Genomic DNA, 12,595 nt, shown 5'->3' with positions numbered 1-12,595 from the left:
ATGCATAACAGTGCATTGTTTTCACAAATTTCTACAAACCGGTAGGGGACGTGTATTGCTTATGCAATTCTCTTAGAATGCTTTTTACATAAGGGAAACTTGCATTTGACATCCAATTGTTATACATGTAATGCTAGTAACCGCAATTAAACCTTTGCAGAAATTATTTATCCATTAACGAACAAACCTCGCTGTGATGTATACAATGTAATCTAATTTGATATCATACAATGTAATGTTACTTTCTATACGAATTCTCAAATAAATGCGTGTCAAACTGACTATGTTTCTCTGAAATCTCTCTCTCTCCTTCTCTCTCATTCATTCATTCACAATTCGAAAAAAAAAATTTAACGGGGAAACTTAATATATAAATTATTGTAGAAAAAAGTAAACGAAAAAGCATAGCTTTTGATTATTAACACAATATCCCAGCTCGGGGACTTAAGAGAACTCGTTTTTTTTAAACAGACAGTGTATAGGAAATAACTGTTTATTCCTCTCTTTGTCAGAATTCTTATCATATGATGTTTGCGTGCATTTTTATTTGATTTAAAAAAATATAGCGGTGTTTGTTAGACGCCAAAATGATACAAAGACTTTCAACTTAGTTTTTTGATTGTCTATCTCTTAATCCTAAAAACAATGCAAGAAGTTCTTATATATAAAACCTATTAGTATTTGAAATCAAAAAAGTATTTTTTGAGAAAATCAGCATATATATATATATATATATATATATATATATATATATATATATATATATATATATATATATATATATATATATATATATATTGGACCTTTGAATTAACCTACAATTGTTTGATTAATCTTAACAGTTGTATTGTAAACAATAGCAGATAATTTAAAGCATATGAATAAGAAAGCAAAGAGGAACTTTTAAATATTTGAATTATAATAATCAACAGTAAAAAAACAATATAAGATCGAAAAAGCGTCAGAACATTTTTCTTTCAAGGGAAATAAATTCAAACCTGCTTTTGTGATAGACTCCCCGAAACGAATTGTGCAGGCCAATTGATAGATTTGGACAGTTCGATAACTATTTATTGGACTACATCACCATTAACAATCACTTGTAGGCACCTCTCCCCTCTTCCATGTAATTCACTAGTTCAATTCGTTCCATTAAACTTGAGTTCATTAGACATTGGTATGGACTGCATGCTTTTAGTATAAAATAATTACATGTACGCATACCACAAGAAGAGGTTGAACTGTGTTCAATGCCCAAAATCCAAAATAGTTACACCCCCTCCAAAATTCAGAAACTGGTGATTTATATGGTTCTACATTCAGATCACTAGCATTTTTCAGTGCATAATTATGTATTGTTATTCTGGCTTCAATTCATAATAACAAAATCATTGCCTTGACCGTTTTGGCCTCGTTACAAATTTTTAAATATTAGAAGTGATACAGTTAAGAACTTTTTTGTGTCAGTCTCTTTTAAATCTCTCTCCATAGTGTACTGAGAAAATAAATCAAACTTTGATCATACAGTTTTAACATCTTGACGCAATATTTACAGCGAAATTTACGACAGAGCTAATGGATGTTCTCAGAAACTACATTTGTCTCTGTAGCATTCTATATAATTATATTAAACGTTAAAATAATGTTTCCGTAGCTCCGTTTAATCAAACGATGCATGAAAAACGAATAATAAATGGGGGATTGAACGATACATTAAAATTAAGTTTAAAGGTGTAGTCAAATCTACACTAAAACAAAATATCGTAAAAGACAAAGCGGAATCACAAGACAAAACTCTGTCATTCAGTTAACTAAAAGGTGACTGAAAAGTAACACAAAGTGACTGAAAGATATTGAATATTGGACAATGTAACTTCATTATTTATTTAATCTTTTGAATGCGAAAGACAAGAGAGATGTTTACGAAAATGCTGGATTTATTTGACGGATTTACTATTAATATTATTTTGGCTCATTGAATATCAAGTGGTTTAAAACTTTGTTATCAATTTTGTGCTGCAAATTTTATTGACACCAATATGATGTAGACAAATATGTATTCTGCGTATTATTTTTTATTTTTCTTTTAAATCTGCATGTGTATATGTACTTACATTACATGTTTGTTTTATTTTTAGTGAAATAAGATATGAAGCATTGAGCATAATAATTTATTGTAATTATAGTTTCGTTTCAGTACAACGAATACTTGGGATTACTTCACAAAAAGAAATATTTTTCTCCTAAGTTTTTCTCCCAATTGTAAAATAATAACTTACAATTAAAGGTCCATGTGCTGATAAAAGCTCAAAAAATTGTTCTTTCATAATGACACATTATGATCAGTTTTCAATTGCATATATCCAAGGTATTCTTGATTTTTAAAGTAAGGAAATCCTGTAAATCAAACTTGTTTGTTTGAAGTTTGATGAAGCTTTAAGCAAAGAAACAATCAATATAATTATAAATAAACAAGCCGATGATTAGAAAGACATTTGAAGTTTGGATTGAAGTTTTAGGGATAAAAATATCAAAAATTAAAAACATTTTCTTTATATAGACACAAGTTAGCAGCATCAGTGTACATGTATAAAAACGAAAATTTGTGTATTAAAGACAAATTTTATTAGTTTGAAGGCCAAAGCCTTAATTTTTTGCTAAAAGGTATTATCTAAAAAAAAGAAAAGAAAAGAAGACATTTTAATTATATTTATTTTTTTTAAAGACGATGTTTTATCACATAAAAGTTAAAAGGTTGATTTAAGCTCCTTTCCAGGTAAGTAAAGTTAAGTACATTTAATGTAAAACTTTATGATATTAAAGGTGAAATGTTATATCTAATTGAATTGAAATGTCTGTAAAGGTAATCTTTGCACCTTTACTTTTTGTAAAGCTAATACAAAGGTATCCTTGCATATTGGTACACCTTTAATGGAATTTACTTGGGAAGTAAAGTATTGTAAAGCTGCTTTTTCAAGCAGTGATCAATTTTGTAATTTTTTTTTTTTCATAATTTCTACAAGGTTGTTTATTGCAATGATTTTTTTCTTATAATCCAAGATAATTTACTTTAAATACATTCCACGATAACTCTTTATGTCAGTTTTATTTAGTACTTTGGAATCATTAGATTTCGTGGTGGCTCAATTTTTGTGGAATTTATCATTCGCAAATTGACATCCGCCGCAAATTAATAAATAGCGTTATAAAGTCATATTACCTTTCGTAAGAATAAAAGATTAAACTAAATTATGTCCTCACAGAAGATTTAAGCAATCCACAGAAATTAGCCCCCATGATTTTTAAAGATTCCAGAGTATATACAATTCTTATTATCACAATGTAACTATCTTGAAATCCGCATAATACTTATCCATGTAATCAACTTTAATCAAATAATTGGAATTAATAATTATGATCAATTGTTTGTCCAGCTTTATTTGCTTCTATAAATGGCGCATATAATACACATACAGAGTATACAGATGATTTGATAAAATGTTTTGCAGTAGTTTAATTTTCTTTATCCCGGATCTTAAAAAAAGCATTTTATATTGTACGTCTTCCAAGCACATTTTGTCCAGTTACACTCCCGCTCAAGGTTCTCGTTATTTGGGGTCGGTTTCCATTAGAGAAACTTAGGAGTAATGTTGCGACGTGGTCTACCAGTAAGTGGAGGAGATTGCCCACGAGGAGGTAGCGGTAGTCCGTTTAGATTACCAATACTGCCTGGATTAAATCTAAGAGCAGAACGACCAGGTCCTCGTTCTTGTGTCTGTCTTCGAAGCATCTCCTCTAATTTTTGATTTTGTAACTCTACCTCACGAAGGACAGTAGGACTTGGACTCCTTCCACCTCCTCCAGTTGCTTCACGAAGTCTGACATTAAATCCCGTTGGGTCTGATGGACCATTTCTAAAGATTTCTCCATTGTCTACGTTGTTTTGCGGAGGGATGTTTGGTTCCATTTCTTCACCACCTGTCCTACTGTTTATTTCCTTCTGTATGGCTCGCAAATCAGTAATGAAATTACTCCTAAAGGCTCTGATCCTCCTTGCGTTTTCATCTCTGGTTAGTCTGGTTATAATGCCTTAAATATTCAAGATCATTTATTAAAATCACAGACTTAAAATTAGCAGGAAAAAATAAACAGCTTATGTAGAGACTAACTTTTATTGGGCATGTTTTTTAGAAACTGAGCAAATTAAATGAAACATAATTAAAACAGATCTGTGTGTGGAACAGCCATACTTTTCGTCTATTTTATAAAACCATTTCTTTCATTTTAGGTAAATTATCATATTGAATTACCGATCTAAATTTCAAATTGATCTGATGGTATTTATATAAAATAATTTTAATGACCACTATACAGTTGTTGGTAGATATAAATCATTAGCAGAGTAGATTAACACAACCGACGCTTTCATTTATCTTATAGAGAGCATGTAATGCATTATTGTTAGAGATAATATATTTGAATTAGAAATTTTTAAAAGAAATACTATTTAAAAACCGATTGCTGTCTGTCTGTCTGTCTGTCTGTCTGTCTCTCTCTCTCTCTCTCTCTCTCTCTCTCTCTCTCTCTCTCTCTCTCTCTCTCTCTTACCCTGTTGGTAGGCTGCGTTAAGGGCATTGTATTGCGCGTCTAGTTCTTTGATCTGGTCACGTAGATATCTCTCTGCTGCAAGAAAGTTCTGAATCGGGTCTTCATTCTTAGGTGGAGATGTGGAAACAGGCTTTTTACTCCCGTCATCCGGAAGAGGATTAGGTATTGGGGATACAGAGGTTTTTGGAGCACCTGCTCTTTGGGATATATAGCTTTCGAGGTCAAAAGTAACAATCTAAATGAATAATAAAAACTAGTTACATAATATGATCGGCATGTCAAATCATGATTTGTCATCACATTGTGTCCGTCTCACTTCAAAAATTTCATATGAATCTTATATAAGATAACTGATTTGACAAACTACATGTATAGGTGATCTTTGTTCACATATTTCATTCAAAACCATTTTTCTCGCATCATTGATTGCGGAATATATGCTGACTAAAAACATGTGTTTATACATGTACATTTACCTTTATTTCATATGTGATATACACTTTACTTATTCTTATTTATCTGGGTATCGTCATTGATGTACACCATGTGCTTGTCTCAGTTCGATTAACTCAAACTCGAAATATTGAAGACTGAATAGATCCCAAGATCTGAACTGTTATCACCACGTGACCAAAAACGCTCAAATATACCTACATGTACAGCCGTCAGGGACTGAGCTGAAGGTCATGAACATTACTCTCATACGTACGATGTAGAAAATATACATGCGGGGTTTTTTTTTTACTTCAGTGAAAATTTACACGTTTAATTTTTACGGATTTATAAAACTCGTAAAAATTAGCAGCAGGTAAAAAGTACCCGTTATACGGTATTTTTAACTAATATTTAAAGAAGTACAAAAAAGGATTAAGAAAAATTCTGAACAATATATTTTTGGTTGCGTCCTGCTGCTAATATATGATTGGTTTAAAATAATGCTAAATGGTTAGATGATTATGTATGAGTTGATTCAATTGATGCCTAATTTATACTGTCTTTTTTGACAAATGTTGTCTCTTATTAAAAAAAATCTGCAATATGACTACTTTAAATAGTCAATGTATATTGCAGATCTTAATTAAGAAATAAAATATGTCAGAAAGAATTATACTTAGAAGCTTGAGTTATAAAAGTTTAAGCATTTGAAAAAATTAAAAGCTAGTACAGCTAAAGTTGTCATGTACATGTACATGTATTAGGCTATTGGATTCATTTTTGAAGCTATACAACTTAAATTATTTTACCTCCTGCAGTCCATTTTCAGGATTAGTCTTTTCTTTAGTTATTTCTGCAGCTCCGCCCTGTGCATACAGTTCAAGCATTTGTCTGATTTCTTCTGGTGTAATATTGTAGTCCCTCATTATTGTTCTCAATTCGTCGTTATAAACTACCTGAAAACAAACATTATTATTTACGTGCTTAGTAAATTTCACCGCCCTGTGCATACAGTTCAAGCATCTGTTTGATTTCTTCTGCTGAGATATTGTAGTCTCTCATTATTGTTCTCAATTCGTCATCATAAACTACCTGAATAGAATCATTATTATGTACGGACTTAGTAAACTTCAATTTGTTTTTAGATATGTTAAACGATTTCATTGGAAGATAATTAAGCTACATTAATTATGTTTTCAAAGCAAAAGAACTGATAATTATGAGTTTTTGAAATCATTTTGAACAATAAGTTTGTTTATTTTACTTTATTACTTTACTTAAGACACGAAACGACTGTCTACTCGATACGAACAATGAATTAATACAAGTATTGATAATTATACCATAACTCCTCTAAATTCTGGTAGGATAATTCCTGTCATTCATACTTGTTATAATTGTATTTCACTTCAGAGATAATACGAATAAAATGTGTCAAATATTTAATAGGATATTAAAAATTTAACACTTTTAAAATCACAAAAAATAAAAACATTTTTTTTTTAGATTTAGCACATTTATAAATAATTTTACATTATGTATGACAAGAACCCGTCAAATCGAAAAACCGGTATTTTAATTTATGTTATTTTAGAAACAAGAAAGCATATATTGACGCAAGCGTCAAATGGGCCGCAAAAATAATTATTGTATGAAACACCATTGATTGTTTACATAAAAATATTGAGTTGGTTTGCTAATTTTTATGGTAAATTTTAGTATATTTTCGGCAACACGTTTTGATGTTTAACATTTTACTATTATCATTAAGAATCGAGTTTGTTAGCATTTCTAACGGAACATGTACATGTAATTGTATGACCATTGTCATAGTATGATGTATAGGAGACACATTGAATTGTATGTATTCTAATACAAAATACAACTCATCATTATTCTCTTGGAGATTATGTATTTCAAATCATTTCTTTTTTTTTGTTGCATTGCATTGAATTAAAACTATATGCATTAGTTTATATGATTTAATAATAATAAAATAGAAATGGATTATTTTAAAGGTACGTGTAAGATCATATGCTCATCCGATGGAAACTGCACAATTTTAAGGGTAAACATTAAGCCGGATAATTTTTTTTCCTAAATGGAATTATAAATCTTATCTACACTTTAGTTTATGAAGATAATCATGCTTATTTAATTGCATGAGATTCTCAAAAGTATTTTTAAAATTAAGATCAGCTCAAATTTTCAGGTCTTTCATATTTTTGCGAAAATAATTGATATTTCATGAATCAAATATTTCATTTATATAACATTTCATGCCATTAAGGTCTTCAGTGTGTTCCCGTATACCGATCCCGAAACATTGTTTAAAAAAAAATGAAAAACTCCGAAATTTTCCGAATAAATTATAGTTTTGATAAAAACGCACCTAACACGACAGTCTATGACCTACTATACATTTACAAGTAAAACAAAAATGTTTAATATTTTCTAAAGGAATAAAACATATTTCTATATGCAAATTTACTTTAAATTAATTAAAAAAATAAGCATTATATTAATTATATATATATATATATATATATATATATATATATATATATATATATATATATATATATATATATATATTTATTTATATATATAAAAGAAAAAAAGCAACACTAACTGCAGAACAACTGCAAAAAAACATGTTTTGCAGTTAGTGTTGCTTTTTTTCTTTTATTATATTTTTACCGGACACTGAGAAAATACTTTTGTGATTTGGATATATATATATATATATATATATATATATATATATATATATATATATATATATATATATATATATATATATATATATATATATATATATGTATATATATCACCATCTGACGGCCCGTTATGAGGTATAAAAACATAAACTTGCCTGTAGATTCCCCACGGATATCTGTCCATCCGCCTGAGTTCCACTAGATCTTGAGATGAAAGCACCCATGTCAGTGGGCCTTGGCAATCCGGTTGGTAAATTCTTAATCAATCCCGGTTCTGGCAGCGGTGGAAAGTTTGTCCATACCGCTCTTGCATCGGCTTCGTTACTCATTTCATTTCCTAGCGATTGTGCCTCCAGTCTTGAACGTTCTTCTATTCTATTTCTCTTCGCTTGATTTGCCATCTCGCTTTCCATTTTGTTTCTTGCCGATTCTGCCGCCAGTTGACTTTGTATGGCAGCTTGTTTATCTTGGGTTGACTTTACAGATACTCTTTTGAGAGCGGCAATCTGAGCTGCTTTTATTTCTTGAGGCGACGGTAGATCAAATATAGTAAGTTGCTTTGAGGGTGCTGGTACATTAGCAATGGGGTTTGTACTATCTGTACCTTGGCCATTTATCGTGCAGGCCAAGCCGAGAAGTGAGATAATCAGTAGTTTGGGATTCATCCTGGGAAAAAATATAATAATGTCGTCAGGTGCATGGGTAATATTACATAAATAATATTTACATTTAGCGAGGTTTAAAAATATTAATAGAACTTTTTGCAATTATATTTGAAGAAATGATCGGTCGTAAATTAGCTCAATTCATATATGCTAAATATATATCGAGATCAAGGAAAACAAAATATATCAAACGAGCATGAAGTGCGATTTACAATTACTAGGTCAAATGAATAAACCAAACCAGTTTTAATTTTTTTAGAGGATTGGTATAAGATACGTTGACAATCTGTATAATAGATAATTATACCAACCCTTGAACGAACTACTACACCTAAAAAGCGTATGATAAGCGCGCGACGTTTGCATCGTATCGTGCGAGAAACGTACCGCACCGTATAAGAATTGTATCGTTCTAGACGTATCATATCGATCGTATCAGAAACGTATCGTATCGTACGAAAAACGTACCGTATCCTATGAGAAACATCGTATCGTACAAAGCGTATAAGAACCGTATGAAATGCGTGCAAAAGTTTAGAATTTCCAGTATGCATGTAGCGAATAACAAATATTCCGGGGGGGGGGCATGTTGGCTGGATGATTTTATTTCTACCAATTGCTTTGGATAAATATTAAAATAATAAATTAATTAGACCACAAAATATAAGTTCATGCTTCACAGAAATATATTTTAAACGTGGACACGCATCAAAGACGTGTATCGACCAATTAAATGAAATTTCCATTCTAACTATTAAAAATGCGAACGTGACGAGAGTTTGGAATTTCTTTATTTTTATGAGTTTTTACTTTTGTAAAAATGTCGACAAGTTCCCGGTTTCAACACCTTTTCCGCTAAGATCACCTATTTCACCTGACAAGCTCGGCGGCGCGTGTGTATACTAGTACTGCTGTTTATCGGCTTGTGTATACTGCTGTGTTGATGTTGCATAATCTCTGTTTATCGTACCAAATCTAAGGAACACAAAATGTTTATAGATATACAATGAGAAGTAGTAAATGCGCTGAAGATTACTAATTAACGGGGAAGCATAATCACATGCAATGATGTCATATGTATTTGTATTCATGAAATTAAACAAAAAATGTAAAATCACTTAATTAATACTCTACAAAAATTTTATTGAGAATCTCTAAAAATAAATTCCTTTTTCTGGTGATTAAAGCAGGTACCGAAGTAGCTACAAGGCAGAAAAAATATATGCGAGAAATAGACTAAGTGGAGAAATTGCCCTATACTGCGTTAAATCGCACTACACTGTGTTACAATTTCTTTCTTTTCGTATTTAAGCATGGGATAAACATTGTTAGTAAGAATGTTTTTATCAGAAAAAAATTTCAGAGAGAGAGAGAGAGAGAGAGAGAGAGAGAGAGAGAGAGAGAGACGTGTCTTCTACCAGTTTTCACCGGAGGGAACTATAGCTTTCCTCTGTGTCCGTCTGTCTGTCCGTCCGGCTGTCTGTTCCACCTCAGTTTTCAACACTTTTTTTTCTGAATGTGTTTGTGGAATAATATAAAATTTGCTGAACAGCTTCAAAATGTACAACTACAGATCAAGTATACACTTTTGTAGCGTCTGGTTGACATATTTTTGAGAAAATTAATTTTTCATATATCAGTTTTTTAATGTTCGGTTTGTTATCGGGTTCGGTGTGTATTGAAGAAAAAATAAAAGTATGTAGTTAGTAATGATATCGTGCATTACTTGAACTAATCCTTGTATTGTTTTTAACAAACAATTGAGTTCAGTAAAATAGTGTAAAAATTTGTGTTGTAAATTTAATCGACAGGGTTTTTTTTTCTATTATTACTACGGGTTCTTTATCGGGTTGGTCTGTTGATTCGGGGTATAGAAGACGGTAAGAAATGATATTCTGTATAACAGTGCATTGTTTTTTCACAAATTTCTACAAACCGGTAGGGGACGTGTATTGCTTATGCAATTCTCTTAGAATGCTTTTTTACATAAGGGAAACTTGCATTTGACATCCAATTGTTATACATGTAATGCTAGTAACCGCAATAATTAAATCTTTGCAGAAATTATTTATCCATTAACGAACAAACCTCGCTGTGATGTATACCATGTAATCTAATTTGATATCATACAATGTAATGTTACTTTCTATACGAATTCTCAAATAAATGCGTGTCAAACTGACTATGTTTCTCTTGAATCTCTCTCTCTCCTTCTCTTTCATTCATTTATTCATTCATTCACGATTCGAAAAAAAATAATTTAAACGGGGAAACTTAATCTATAAATTATTGTAGAAATAATTAAACGAGAAAGCATAGCTTTTGATTATTAACACAATTTTCCGGCTCGGTAACTTAAGAGAAATCTCTTTTTTTTAAAGAGACAGTATATAGCAAATTACTGTTTATTCCTCTCTTTGTCAGAATTCTTATCATAAAATGTTTGCGTGCATTTTTTTTTGATTTAAAAAAAATATAGAGGTGTTTGTTAGACGCCAAAATGGTACAAAGATTTTCAACTTGGTTTATTGATTGTCTATCTCTTAATCCTAAAAACAATGCAAGAAGTTCTAATATATAAAACCTATTAGTATTTGAAATCAAAATGTATTTTTTGAGGAAATCAGCATTAAAATTATCCGTTCAAAAATTTAAACATTTTAAATGTAGCATTATCTTGTGTAGTACTATATATACACGTATATATATATATATATATATATATATATATATATATATATATATATATATATATATATATATATCGGACCTTTGAATTAATGTACAATTGTTTGATTTACCTTAACAGTTGTAATGTACACAATAGCAGATAAAATTAATCAGATGAATAAGAAAGCAAAGATGAACTTTCAAATATTTGAATTATAATAATTAACAGTAAAACATAAATCAATATAAGATCGAAAAAGCGTCAGAACATATTTCTGTCAAGGGAAATAAATTCAAACCTGCTTTTGTGATAGACTCCCCGAAACGAATTGTGCAGGCCAATTGATAGATTTGGACAGTTCGATAACTATTTATTGGACTACATTACCATTAGCAATCACTTGTAAGCACCCCTCCCCTCTTCCATGTTATTCACTAGTACAATTCGTTCCATTTAACTTGAGTTCATTAGACATTGGTATGGACTGCATGCTTTAAGGATAAAATAATTACATGTACACATACCACAAGAAGAGGTTGAACTGTGTTCAATGTCCAAAAATGCAAAATATTTACACACCCCCTCCCAAAAAAAAAATAATGCAGAAACTGGTGATTTATATTGTTGTACATTCAGATCACTAGCATTTTTGAGTGCATAATTATGTATTGTTATTCTAGCTTTAATTTATAATTACAAAATCATTGCCTTGACCGTTTTGGCCTCGTTACAAATTTTCAAATATTAGAAGAAATACAGTTATGAACTTTTTTTGTGTCAGTCTCTTTTCAATCTCTCTCCATAGTATACAACATGTTATGAGAAAATAAATCTTTGATCATACTGTTTTAACGTCTTAACGCAATATTTACAGCGAAATTTATGATAGAGATAATGGATGTTCTCAAAAACTCATTTTATTTTATTTTATTTATTTTAACGATTGACCTTATCACTCAGCTACATTTGTCTCTGTAGCATTTTCTACATATTAAACGTTAGAATAATGTTTCCGTAGCTCCGTTTAATCTAACGATGCATGAAAAACGAATAATAAATATGGGATTGAACGATACATTAAAATTAAGATTAAAGGTGTAGCCAAATCTATACTAGACAAAATATCGTAAAAGATAAAGCGGAATCACAAGACAAAACTCTGTCATTCAGTTAACTAAAAGGTGACTGAAAGGTAACTGTAGAGTAACTTAAATGCGATTAAAAAGAGACTGTAAGGTAACTTAGATGTGACTGAAAAATAACTACATGTAATAGGTGACAAAAGGTAACTGAAATGTGACTGAAAAAAGTGACTGACATGTGACTAAAAAGTAACTTAAAAGTGACTGAAAGGTGAGGCATTGCTTGGCCGTATAGTTTCCTTTCCAGATTATATATATATATATATATATATATATATATATATATATATATATATATATATATATATATATATATATATATATATATATATATATATATATATATATATATAT

At 30.3% G+C, this 12,595-nt stretch overlaps 1 pseudogene; it reads right to left on the bottom strand.

Moving 5' to 3' along the window:
- Positions 1 to 3,420: 3,420 nt before the first annotated feature.
- On the bottom strand, positions 3,421 to 11,434 carry LOC128162527 (uncharacterized; annotated as a pseudogene).
- Between the last annotated feature and the right edge of the window lie 1,161 nt (positions 11,435 to 12,595).

Source organism: Crassostrea angulata, chromosome 9, assembly GCF_025612915.1.
Source record: "Crassostrea angulata isolate pt1a10 chromosome 9, ASM2561291v2, whole genome shotgun sequence".
In the NCBI taxonomy this organism is placed as follows: Eukaryota; Metazoa; Mollusca; class Bivalvia; order Ostreida; family Ostreidae; genus Magallana; species Magallana angulata.
Note: the sequence above shows the minus strand (reverse complement) of the source record. Positions and strands in the feature narration are given on the sequence as shown.